This window comes from Miscanthus floridulus, chromosome 12 (assembly GCF_019320115.1).
Source record: "Miscanthus floridulus cultivar M001 chromosome 12, ASM1932011v1, whole genome shotgun sequence".
NCBI classification, from domain to species: Eukaryota; Viridiplantae; Streptophyta; class Magnoliopsida; order Poales; family Poaceae; genus Miscanthus; species Miscanthus floridulus.
Window position 1 is genome coordinate 63,239,249 of NC_089591.1, and position 12,383 is coordinate 63,251,631.

Here is a 12,383-nt window from a genome sequence, read left to right on the forward strand (position 1 = left end):
TGGAAATTGATTTTACCGATTGGGACTAAAAGTTCAAAGTTTGGAAAGTGGTCTCCTAATTGGGAAGGTCCATATCAGATAAATTAGTCTGTTCCTGGTAACGCATATATTCTAGAAACCCTCGAAGGGGTTATGTTTCCTAGAGCATTAAATGGAAAATATTTAAAGAAATATTACCCTAGTATTTGGATGGATGCATAAAAGTATAAGTGCCGATAATAGTCCTATCGGCTAGAATTATACAAGGATGTCAATGTCTCATAAAGTGCCAATGCAATAGACAAAATTTACAAGTTTAACAAGGATTGGATAGCCAATATCGCACGCAGGCGAATCTGGTCGGCTTCCTTCATTTCTTTGATGTCTTCATCGGCAGCACCCTCCACAGGCTTGAGTTTTTTCTTCATGGCCAAGGCTTTGCGAGCCTGGATGTCTCTTTCTTGCTGAAGGGCCTTGATGGCATCGGGTAGCTGGTTTTCTTCTTGTTGAGCATGAGTTAAGGCTGCCTCGACTTCTTTCAATTCAGCCAATAGAGCCATCCTCTTTGCCGATAAATCTAAGATTTTCTGCTTAAGTTCAGCGCCCGAAGTCTGCAAGTTACCGATGCCCTTGTGCTTCTCATCGGCAATCTGTTTCAGTTGTAGCATCTCTTCTTTGAGTTGAGCCTGAGCTGCTCTATCGGCAATACGTTAAGCAGCCCATTGATATTGCAGTTGGCGGCTTTCTAAATGGGCTGCTGGGAAGAGTGCTTCTTCAACATCGACAGGGACCTGGCCATGGATTGTTTTGAAAATTGCCTTTGCAGGGTCCGAGTCATCTACCAGTTGGGCGGTATCCTGCTGTAACAAGTCTAGGAGAGCTTCCAACTTGGACTTAATTTCTGTCGATATTGTTCCCAGTGTAAGGAAAGAACTTGCTTCCTCTCCATCATCATCAGAAACATCAATGGCAAAGGAAAATAGGCTATTTGGGGAGTCTTGTTCCTGAGAAAAAGAAAAAGAAGTCAGTTAAGGATAAGTATGAATATTATAAATCGACTAGGTCAATCAGCTTACCTGTTTCAAGGCAATTTCCTGTACTTGGCTGGAGGAAGCAGCCTAGAGTATGCCGTGTGGAGGATCGGCTGAGCTTGCCAATGGGATATCCTCTATGGCCTCATTGGTGGTTGGCCCTTAGGGTATGATGACTGATGGTATGTCCTGTACAGGAGGATTAACTGCTTGCTCAGTTGCATCAACTGATTCTTGCCAGCTTGCAGACGTTGGGGCAAATGTGGGGATCGGCATGGACTTCTGTCGTTTTGGCTATGCCTCGGCATTTGTTAAGGCTTTGCGCTTTGCTTGGGCCTCAGCAACGGTTGGCTGGGGGGCATCGGCACTTGTTGGTTGTGGAGCTTGAACATCTGGTACACTTGCCGATGTACCTATTTGTTGCTGCAAAACAAGTGTAAGGTATGATATTTAACAGATAAAATGTAAAATCAAAGGAATACCTCTGAAGGTTTGTTAGAGATAGTGGTGCTTGATGTCAGAGGAATTGCTGATGACGATCCAGCAGCGGCTCTTACACCCTGATGATTAATGTTAATACAGTCTGTGATCGGCATGAGTAGAAATAAATAGGGCTGTTACCTTGAATGCCTTGATCAGGGTTGTAGCAGCAGCCAATGGAGTGGCCCTAGCTGTAGCCAATTTGGACTTGGAGGTGATGGTCTTGGCACGGGTCTTCTGGTGAGTCAAAGCAGCTAAGGTGGGGGCATTGTAGCCGATCGGTGATATCGAGGAAATAGGCCAAAGATCGAAGGGTTTCCCACTTTTACTCATAGATGGTGCTGGGTTGTTAACCTGTCACGAGAAAGTTAGTTACCGATATATGAAAGGAAAAAGCAAAAGGGAGTTAAAAGAAACTTACTGCGTCATCGGGAATGGCGTATTCAGGGTCGATCATGTGCCGATATGTGTGAGCAGATGTTGCAAACAGTTGTTCCCTCCACTCTCGCCACCATTGCTTATATGATTCGGTGATGAAAGATGTTGGCGTCCAGATGGATAGATCGACATCTGTAGTATCGGCATCGGGGGAGAGTCACACTACCCTGCTCCAATCTGTTCCGTAGGTGATTGTTTCTCTGGGTTTGATCACATTGGCAAAATAAAGTTTGATTGGCAGTTGCCCAAAAGCCAATTGACGGGATACTGCCGATGGATTGTAAAATTCATATGTGATATTGGTGTTTTTCCCGCTACCGAATGTGTTTACTGGGATTGCCCTGGGAGTAATGATGGCCATCATGAGTTCATTATCCTAATTCAGAGTGTCATCGGCAAAGTTGAAAAGAAGGGGGAATATGTTTTCTTCATCAATATAAGGTACCCAGGCCCTATGATCATGAGAAAGACCATTGTAGAAGCTTTAGAAAAATCTGTCGAGCTGGTCTTCATTGGCCTCTGTTCCAGGGAGGACAATTATGGCTTCACCAAAATTGAGGGGTGAGCGTGTTGCTGATTCCTCATCCCCAAGCACATGGTCTTCAGTAATTTCTCGTGGGAATTGTTGGGCAAAGAAGTCCCATTGCAAATGTTTGTGCATATGGACATTCAGCCACATGTTGATAAACCACCATGGGCCTCCTAAGTTGCCGATGGGTTCACCAAGCAAAAGTTTCTGAGACACTTAATGAAGAAGATGATAAATGGAGCTCAGAAGGTATCGGCCAAGAGGGAACCTTACACCATTGGCCAAGAGTTTAGCCGCAGGGAGGAAGGTGTTGGTTGGTCCTACTGATCGACCACAGAAGATAAATTTTTCTAACCACATATTCAAGAATGTGACATGTTCCCTCTGGTTAACTGTCCTGGTCCTCTAGCATTCTTGAATATATCCCGTCCAACCGCCGATGTTGCGGGTATTCACCCTGTATTCAGATTTTCTACCATAGATGGAGCCTTCATCGGCAGTTGAAATGTCTAAGCCAGTGAGCATGTAGACATCGGCAAGTGTGGGAGTAGCTGGGCCATGTCCAAACATAAAAGTGTTTGTTGTGTCTGACCAGAAGTAAGTAGCTGAAATCATCATTGACTCGTTCTTTTGCATATCGGCAATGGATAGCCTAATGCATTGGTCTAGCTTCCGTTCTGCCCAGTGTACTTGCATCGACCTGTTGACCCTCAAGTACCAATCTTTCCACCCTTTGGTGGTTTTGGGCCAAGATCGGAATGTATCTTTTCATAAATTCAGAGAGAAATTTTGGGCTCTAAAAGGGATTCTGTTAACCTCTGCATTAATTAGATCAGTTGGATCTGGGTTGCCCATTGGCCCTAGGCATTGAAAATGCGGCTGATCGGTTGGAATAACTAATTTATTGCGAAGTTCCTAAGTTTAGAGGATCCGAAGAACAAAGAAAAAGAGAAAAAATTACCAACTGTATGAACTCGCAAAGACCAGAGAAATCGAGGTAAAAAGTAACGGAAGTGGAACGAACCACAGGGACGTCGAAGTTGATTGCCATTATCTTGAGGTAGATGGGGGCATGAGCTGGAGACTTGAGGTTGACGCTGGAGAAAAGTTCTTATTGGTTGAGGTCGCACAGTTGTTCGTCGGAGTCACCACTGGAAAGAGAGAATGCCAAAGATTGGAATCTGAGGGAAGAAGGCGAGCGTTCTGAAAAAATCTATTTATAAGCCACTTGGAGTAGGGGTATTCTAGACTTATCTCTATGCCACGCGCATGTGGGTCGAGGTGGTTCAGATGGATATGGTAACTGTTCACACGATAATCAAGGGATTGTATAGATGATTTGATGGCAAGTAATCATGACTTAGAAGAGATCTCGGTACAGGATATTTTAATTCTGAAAATGGCGGCATTATTATGTTAGGATCTTGCCGATGGATTATTGTTTCGGTATCTTAACCATAATCAGGGCAAGAGTGGTTGGAAATTATGCGATATTTACTGAGGTGCATGAATCAAGACTAGATTTGATTAGATTTGATAACAGATCAAGTTTTGGCTTAGAGGATAAGTTACAATAATTGGGCGAAGTCAAACGTTATCTGTAGTAAATTTCGGAGCATTAATGGTTTTATACTATGAAATTGGGGGGCACGTGTTGACACCATTTTTTACACGTGTCAAAATGATCAGAGTGGGCTAATCGGTAGGAGGAAAGTTACTGTATACGCTGACAGTCGATGAAAATCAGCTTGTAAAGATGGTTGCCGATGAATGGTGGTGATCGATGGAAAGGTTGATTTAGACTCGGGCGTTGCCGATAAGGTTGGAGATGTTATTGTCGATGCCGATGAAGGAAGGCTTGAAAACTACTGCCGATGAAACAGGAAGTATGCCGATGGAAAGGAGGTCGGTGAGAATTCCATCGTAATTGAGGCGGACAGGGAAATAGATAGGAGTTGATTTCCTTTTCTATATTTGTTAGAGTATGATTTATGTAAGAGTCACGTGTTTCTTTAGATATGGACTTGGTGTCCTAGTCGTATTTGGTTATGTCTCTTTAGATCAGGGTATAAATATAGATTGAGGGGCAATGTAAAAAAATCAATCAATATCAAAACCAATTTTTACTCCTATTTGCATCTACTTACTTTTCGGCGACTTCGTCAATTTGCATATTTTTCCTTTTTTTACGAGTTCTCATTGATTCGGCGAGTTGCATCGCTTTAGTGCGACTTTCGATGATTCTCGAGTTCTGCGTGAGTACCTCTTGGCCGTGACTTCTGGGCATATCGCTGTTGTCAGGACCAAAGTGCTCGTATCTTCATCCTTGTCGATTAACAGGTCAAATCGACTGGCACGCTTTGGATATCGATTTAGGTATTAGCCCTTTGTGTTTGCAGATCCACTTTTACATCAACATGTTCCCTCTGTGCGCCTCACGTTAGCGTATGTCAACACTGACCAGACTCAGACCATGAGCGTTCGGTCGGTTTATACAGCAGCGTCCGGTCACAAGACCAAGACGCGTGCTCACTGCTGCTACTGATCGGACTCAGGACCCCAGCGTCCGGTCACTGCACCACCAGCGTTTGGTCACTCTGTGAACCCCTGTCTTTTCTGTATAGGACGCCTGTGGCACCATCGGACTGTCCGTACTCTACGGGCGGACACTCCACTGGTGAAGTTTCTAACCCTTGCTCAAATGTGCCAACCACCAAGTGTATCACCTTGTGCACATGTGTTAGCATATTTTCACAAGCATTTTGAAGGGTGTTAGCACTCTACTAGATCCTAAATGCATATGCAATGAGTTAGAGCATCTAGTGGTACTTTGATAACCGCATTTCAATATAAGTTTCACCCCTCTTAATAGTACAACTATTTAACCTAAATGTGATCACACTCGCTAAGTGTCTTGATCACCGAAACAAAATGGCTCATACTATTTATACCTTTGCCTTGAGCCTTTTGTTTTTTTCTTTCTTCTTTTCAAGTTCAAGCATTTGATCATCACCATGCCATCACAATTGTCATGATCTTCGCCATTGCTTCATCACTTGGAGTAGTGCTACCTATCTCATAATCACTTTGATAAATTAGGTTAGCACTTAGGGTTTTATCAATTAATCAAAACCAAACTAGAGCTTTCAACGAGTTACCCAACCAGCTAAGTGAGAAGTATGTGTTCAATTTTATCAAAAGCGCCAACACCGGTATGGTCCTTGTAACACTCCTGGTGTTACGAGCTTATTTAGCACCATGATTTAGGCCTAAGTCAAATTTTCAAAACGAGTTCCTCGGAATTTTTAATTTAAACGTACTTGAGACGATAAGCAAATCATGTGTGACTTAGTTTTGAGGACTCAAATCAACGCCAAGTTAAATTGCTTGGTACATAAAGGATATTTAGAAATGTCGAGCGACGATGCTAGCGGACGGTTTGTCCCGTTAGTTTAAGCATGAAAAGCAACTTGTATAAATAAAATAAAATCCATTAATAAATAGAATGATATGCATATATAGCGTTTGACTCAAATTTAAATTTGAGCTTTGCTATATATATATATATGCAAGCTAAGGTCATGTGGCAACAATACCGTCATTATGCAGCGAAGTTGTGTTTACTCCATCTGGAACAGGACAATCTTGTCAATCAAGCCATTTCGTAGCTATCCGAATGGGCTATGTATATTTTATATATATATTATGATCGAACATGCGTTGCTGCTCTCACTCTGCTTCTCCTGTCATGTCTATCTCCGATTGTTTTTCCACGCTGAGCTACTGCTGCTCTCACTCTGCTTCTCCTATCATGTCTATCTCCGATTGTTTTTCCACGCCGAGCTGCTACCGCCTGAGCAAAGCTCCAACTCGCAAATTCCCACGTCTGCCTACCTTGCTGCCGCTGCTTGTCCTTGCTCCACTATTTTCTCTATCGGACAAGCCGGCCGACCACTCCGTGCCGCCGCTGCTGCCTACTTTGCTTCTTGAGGACGACGAGTTGCTGCTCGCTCTGCTTTTCTTTGCCACCGACCGCATGCACGGGCGCTCACTCCTTTTCCCTCCCCGAGCCTCAACGAGTGCACCGATGCCTTTGCTCCTACGTTTTCCTCCCTACCGGTGCCGCCCATTCCTTCCCGCGCTGGGCTTACAGCTCCACACCGCTCCCTTCCATGATGTTCCATCTCTGCTGCACCTCACCGCCTACCGGTGCCGGCCCTCCCCAGCATGAGCTCCACCGCGCTGCAGTTCCGAGAGCCTCCCCCATAGCCGCCGTCATCCACGTGGCCCACCTGCTTCCATGGCCGGTGATGCGCCCCATCACCACAACAGCTCGTACCGTGGTCCGCCGTGTGCTCCACCTCCCCGAGCCACTCGGCTATAGCACCGCCTCGCTGTGGCCGCTGTAGTGCCGCTGCTAGGCCACCGCACGCGCGTGCCCCTTGGCCGCTTGGGACTGTTGCCTAGGTCCAGCGCCACGTTTCGTAGTGCCACAGCCACCCTTGTCGCCGCTGGTGCGCGCAGCCTGCCTGTTGTGGCCATCGTCGGTCACTGGCCGGAGCTCCCCTCTGTCGGTGCTCTCCTTGGGGAATAAAGAAGATGAGTTCGAAGGGTATGCATCCAAGCCGTAGTTTTGTACATGATGTTTACTGCTAAATACATGACTCGACTAAATAGTGCCTATGGACCTTGAGTGGAATAGAGGTAAACGTAGGGATGTTTTTGCATAATCGTTGGCCGGTTTGGGCAAACCACTCGCTAGGCCGCCCGCGCTGTTGCCGCAATTTGATGGGCCGTCGTTCGCTCCACTGGCCGTTCGCCCCCGCTTGGGCCGGCTCGGTGCTGCCCGCGTCTGGGCTATTCGGCCGCGGTGGGCCGCATCCATTACTACGCCGCATGTCGGCAGGTACTCACTATAATTTTTGTACCTCTAGAATAATTAGTTTGCTAAATAGATAATGATGTCTTATTTCAAATAATGATTAAATCGATAGAATAAAATAAAGAAACACCTTGGTTTATATAACTAAAATTATTGTTGGAAAATAACGCCTTATCCGACAACGTGTATATGTAGCCTAAGTACGGACGTCGTTAGAGCGAGCTCATTAGCTTGTGAGGCGTGATCGTGTTTCTAAGCATTTCGGCTGTCGTTGATTATTTACATCTATGTATTTGCATCAATACATATCATATATGTACGATGATGGATCAACAGATCAATCGAAGGATGATTGGAAATCCAAAAATGGTATATAGTATTCTCTCTAGGAGATGATGCAATGGGCTTTCTATTCAGTTGATGGTGGATGATCTAAAGATCTAGATACTAACTTTTTAATATATATCTTACCCAGGCAAGCCCCGGTGCATAACCTCTACTTTTTGTAGTTTAAATTATATTTGTGCATTAAGTTTTAAGGAGTTGAGTGAAACCCACTTGCATCAATATATTTTTATCCTATGAGTCTTACTAGTATGATAGGATCGTGTAGACTGCTATGCTACAGGACTTCGGTAGAAGTCGAGTGATGGCTGTCACTCGCGAGAGATAGGAAATATATTATTGGACTATTATCACTTGGAATATATAAATGGTGGAAAGGAAAAATGGTGACCGGGTAGGGATATGGTTTGGGTATTGGTGGGTGTAAGAGGTTGTGTCGCCATGGATGCGGGGCACGGCTTGGTTACACTGTTTTCCCTGTCTGCTCGGTTAAGGACTGATCATTGCATAAGGCTCTAGGTAGGTCACAGACTTATTATCCCAAGCATATACTTGTGTATGGGCGCTTGGAAGACTTGTTGCTCTCTTGTCGTGGATTCAGATCTTTCCGGACCGACTGTTAGGGTTTTATTTTGGTGGAGGAGGTCCTTGCACCGCACTAAGTCTAGGACTCAGGAACGGGGGCTTGGAGTCCTAGTTTGGACGGGGACCTAGACACCTAGGAGAGAAGAGTGATGGGTTGATCCTGCTTGTGCCTTGGGTACAAGCGAGGCGTGTGTTTTCGAGGTACCCAGCTAGGGGCATTGATTCATGAATCGTCGGGCAATCCGGTACGGCTTGTTTCATGCCTAGCTCGTAGTAAGAACCGAAGATGAAAGATGGAAAAAGGAAATCTAATTGCTTACCACCTGCTTGAAAGTAGCACAGGTGCTTACATAGAATGGTTAGTTAAGGACGCACATTTAGTAATGCTTCCTACAGAGGCAATGAACCCACAAGCCAGATAGCCTTCCATATCCTTAGAGTCTTTTCTTTCCTCCCGTCGGGTAAGTCTTGCTGAGTACAATTGAGTACTCATGGTTTTATTCCCCCTGTTGTAGGTGACAGGTGGATGCTAGAGCTGACCCTTGTGTGTGGATACCTCCTGGTGGGCTCAGCGAGGATTCCTCTACGCTGCGATCGTAGTTTATTTACAACTCTCACCAAATCTTTTCATAAATGAAAGATTTATAATCTGTTGTCATAACTTATATACTAATGCTTCATCATGCTATGAATATCTATTTATTCCCGCTATAATTCTAACCATATGTTTATATGCCGCTGTTAAATTAAACTGGTCATAACTTTAATAATATGATTACATTCTACTGCTATAATGCTAAATATTATACTCTGATGTTGTACTATAAGTGATGTAAGAAATAGTTAAGAATGATGTAAGCTTTATCCTCTCATTTATGAGTCTGATGGCAAAAATGTGGACATCCGGGTTCTCCCCTGGGGTGTGCCCAACGGAACCGAGTAGTTTAGTGTTCTCTCTCGAGTGCTTAGTGTCTAATGGAAGACAAGCACTCATGTGAGGCATTAGATTAGGTGGTTCTGCCATAGTCCTTAATCGACACAAACGGAATCACATGAGTCAACCTATACATAGACTTCGTCCAGCCTCCATTTATATTACCCCATGGTTCTTTTCCATAATAGCAAATATAGCCAACCGTGCTTCGGTATTCACCTGTATCTCGTAGGTGACAGTAAATCACCCGACTTCTACCGATCTAAGCATGGCTAAGCATATTTGATCCTGGACCTACACAGGGTTAAATGTATATGTAACTGGATAAGATAGTTCTATGCATCAAATGTTTTCAATCAACTCTTATAACTTAATACATCAAACATAAAGGACTCAAGCGAAGTTTTATAAAACATAGAAGACTTAGAATACTCTGGGGCTTGCCTTTGAGAAAAGAGGTTGGCCGGTGATCCAGGCACTCAAGGAGGTCCTCGAGAGTTTGCTCCTCTTCTTCTGGAGCTACGGCATGAGGCTTCTCCTACTGATCCTCCTCTTCTTCTTCGTTGAACTCTAGAAGAGTTATCCCTTCGGACGATCCTATATGTATGAGCATGAAATAATATATCACGAATGCATATATGATGACATGTATAATATGATATGATGTGATGAATGCACCCTCATAAGTGTTTTCAATAGCATTGCATTAAGGTGATAACAAGTTGTATCTTATTTTACTAAGTAGGTGCATATCTCTTCTCTAATAACTTAAACAAACACTTATGTAAATTATTTTCTGGACTACAAGACAACAACCACTTGTTTTGACCATAACTAGAGTTATACATATCAAAATAATATGGTTGTGGACATTCTGGAAATTTTATGAAATTGCCTACAACTTTATTTTAATTCTCTTAATGTGATTCAGTAGTTATCTAGGTCAAACAATTCAATCATTTAGATCTATCTAGAGAGTAAGCATTTCTGATAGCAGACTTCTAACAGCTATAATTCTTAAACCATAAGGCCTATAACTATGAAAATTTAACACAAGATAGATCAGTAAGTTATCTACAACTTTGTTATTAACCATCTTTACAAAAAAGATTATTATCATCATGAAATCATCATGGCAATAGAACTATACATGCAACCAACCTAGTTGAATTATAAGGTAATAATTAACTAGTTGCATACAACCAATTACTTCTAAGCCTAACTAATAATATCAATAGATCATATACATCACATGCACAACAGAAAATGTCATGGTTAAACATAACTAATTTATTTATATTCATTTATTAATTTTCTTAGATAATAAGGTGATTTAAAGGATAAATACTTCTAGTACTTAATAAATTCTAAGAAAATTACAGTAGCCTACAAATAACCTTAATAGTCTACTGTACAAATTTTATACCATTTGAATAAGTATAAATACCTTTACAAAAATAACAAGTTACATAGGTTTATTTTAGTAAAAATAGTTTAGTATAGTAAAAAGTGCCAAATAATCAATTTAATATTTTTATTACTTTCCTCCTAGCATAAGAATACTTTTCAAAAATTTATATGATCATATGTTATGTATTTTTACCCTAATTAATTTCACTAAAAACTAGCAATTAATTAGGATTAAATAGGAAGACCATATTTCAAGTATGCTTACTTTAGGTTTACTATTTTTCCTAGCTTGAGCATGTCAACATAAGACCAGCAAAATTAGAATCACAATTTTATCACCTTCCTAGCTCAAGTTATGCATCTTACAAGGTATAAACTACTTTAAAAGCACTTATCTTGCTCAATTTAATTCTCCTAGAAAAATATCCTAAATAGTAGATTTCATATTTTGATCAAATAGTACACTTCAATATGAAACCAACAAAATTTGGTTCACCCCATTTGAACACTCCTAACTCTATATATGAATTTTTAAAGTTTGCATTCAAATCTGTGAAAATAAATCTAGAAAACAATTCAAAAACCGACTGACAGCTGGGGCCCACGAGTCAACGGGACCCACATATCAGCGACACAGAATAAAGACGCGGCTTGACCGACGAAGAGCTCATCGATGGCGAGATCGTCGATGACGAGGTCGACACCAACATGTTCCCCATCCTATTCTGCACCTATATGCACCCTTGGTTTGCTTGGAGGATCACCGGAGCTAGCTCGCCGGCGAGCATGGAGGCTCGGTGGTGGCGCGCGGTGGTGCTCAGGCCATCTCCAGCAACGGCATGGTCAGGCAAGCACGTCTACGACATCTACGAACCCTAGCGAAGCTCTACGGTGCGAATTGAGCCACGGTGAAGCGGCGGTGAGCTCCGTCCACGTGCATGGCGGCACGGCGGTGCACAGAGCATGGCGGTGGTGTTACCGTTCCGACGAGATAGTGGCCGAAGGTAGGTCTCCATCATCGGAGAAGGTGCAACACCTCTATGCGACACGGTAACGGGTATCAGAGCGGGCTAAGGGCAGCCGGTGAAGTCGGCGACGGTGCGCGTTCCCACGTGACGGTGGCGGTAACGGTTAAACAACAACGACGACGTGTGCATCTATGGCCTAAGGCGATGATGGAACTAGGAAGAAGGAGGTAGGAGGAGCGGTGGAGAAGGTTGGCCACGGTGAGCTTGAAGCTCGACGGCGCTCCGTGGCCATGGCAGTGACGGCGACGCGTAATACGCCCTTACCCTTGCTCGAATGGTGGTGCTAGCAGGTCGGCAAGGTGGAGGAGGTTGTGGCGGAGCTGTGTGCATGAGCTATTGCACAATGGCGCGGTGGTGGTGGCGTGCGAGCGCGGCGGAGCTGCGGCGCTCAATTCTACCTAGGCGCGGCAAAGGCGAGGGAGAGGCAGAGCGAAGCGAGTAAGAGCGAGTGAGGAGGGAGGGCGTGTTGTTGCCGTTTTGATGCCCGCGTGGGCTCGACGTCGGCGGGCGGCCTCCACGCGGCGGTCGTGGCCTGTGGCCGGTCGGCCATGACGCGCGCGCGCGGCGCCGATTTAGTGCCGATGAATCCGACTGACAGTGTAACTTAGTGATTCTATAACTCCTAATCCGTGGTGAATTAGCAAAAACTTCCTTAATAACAATTGTAGAGCTACATGAGATCTCTAACTTTGCTTTAGGAACCATCATCTAATTCTCACTGGTTTACAAACTACATTGCTAA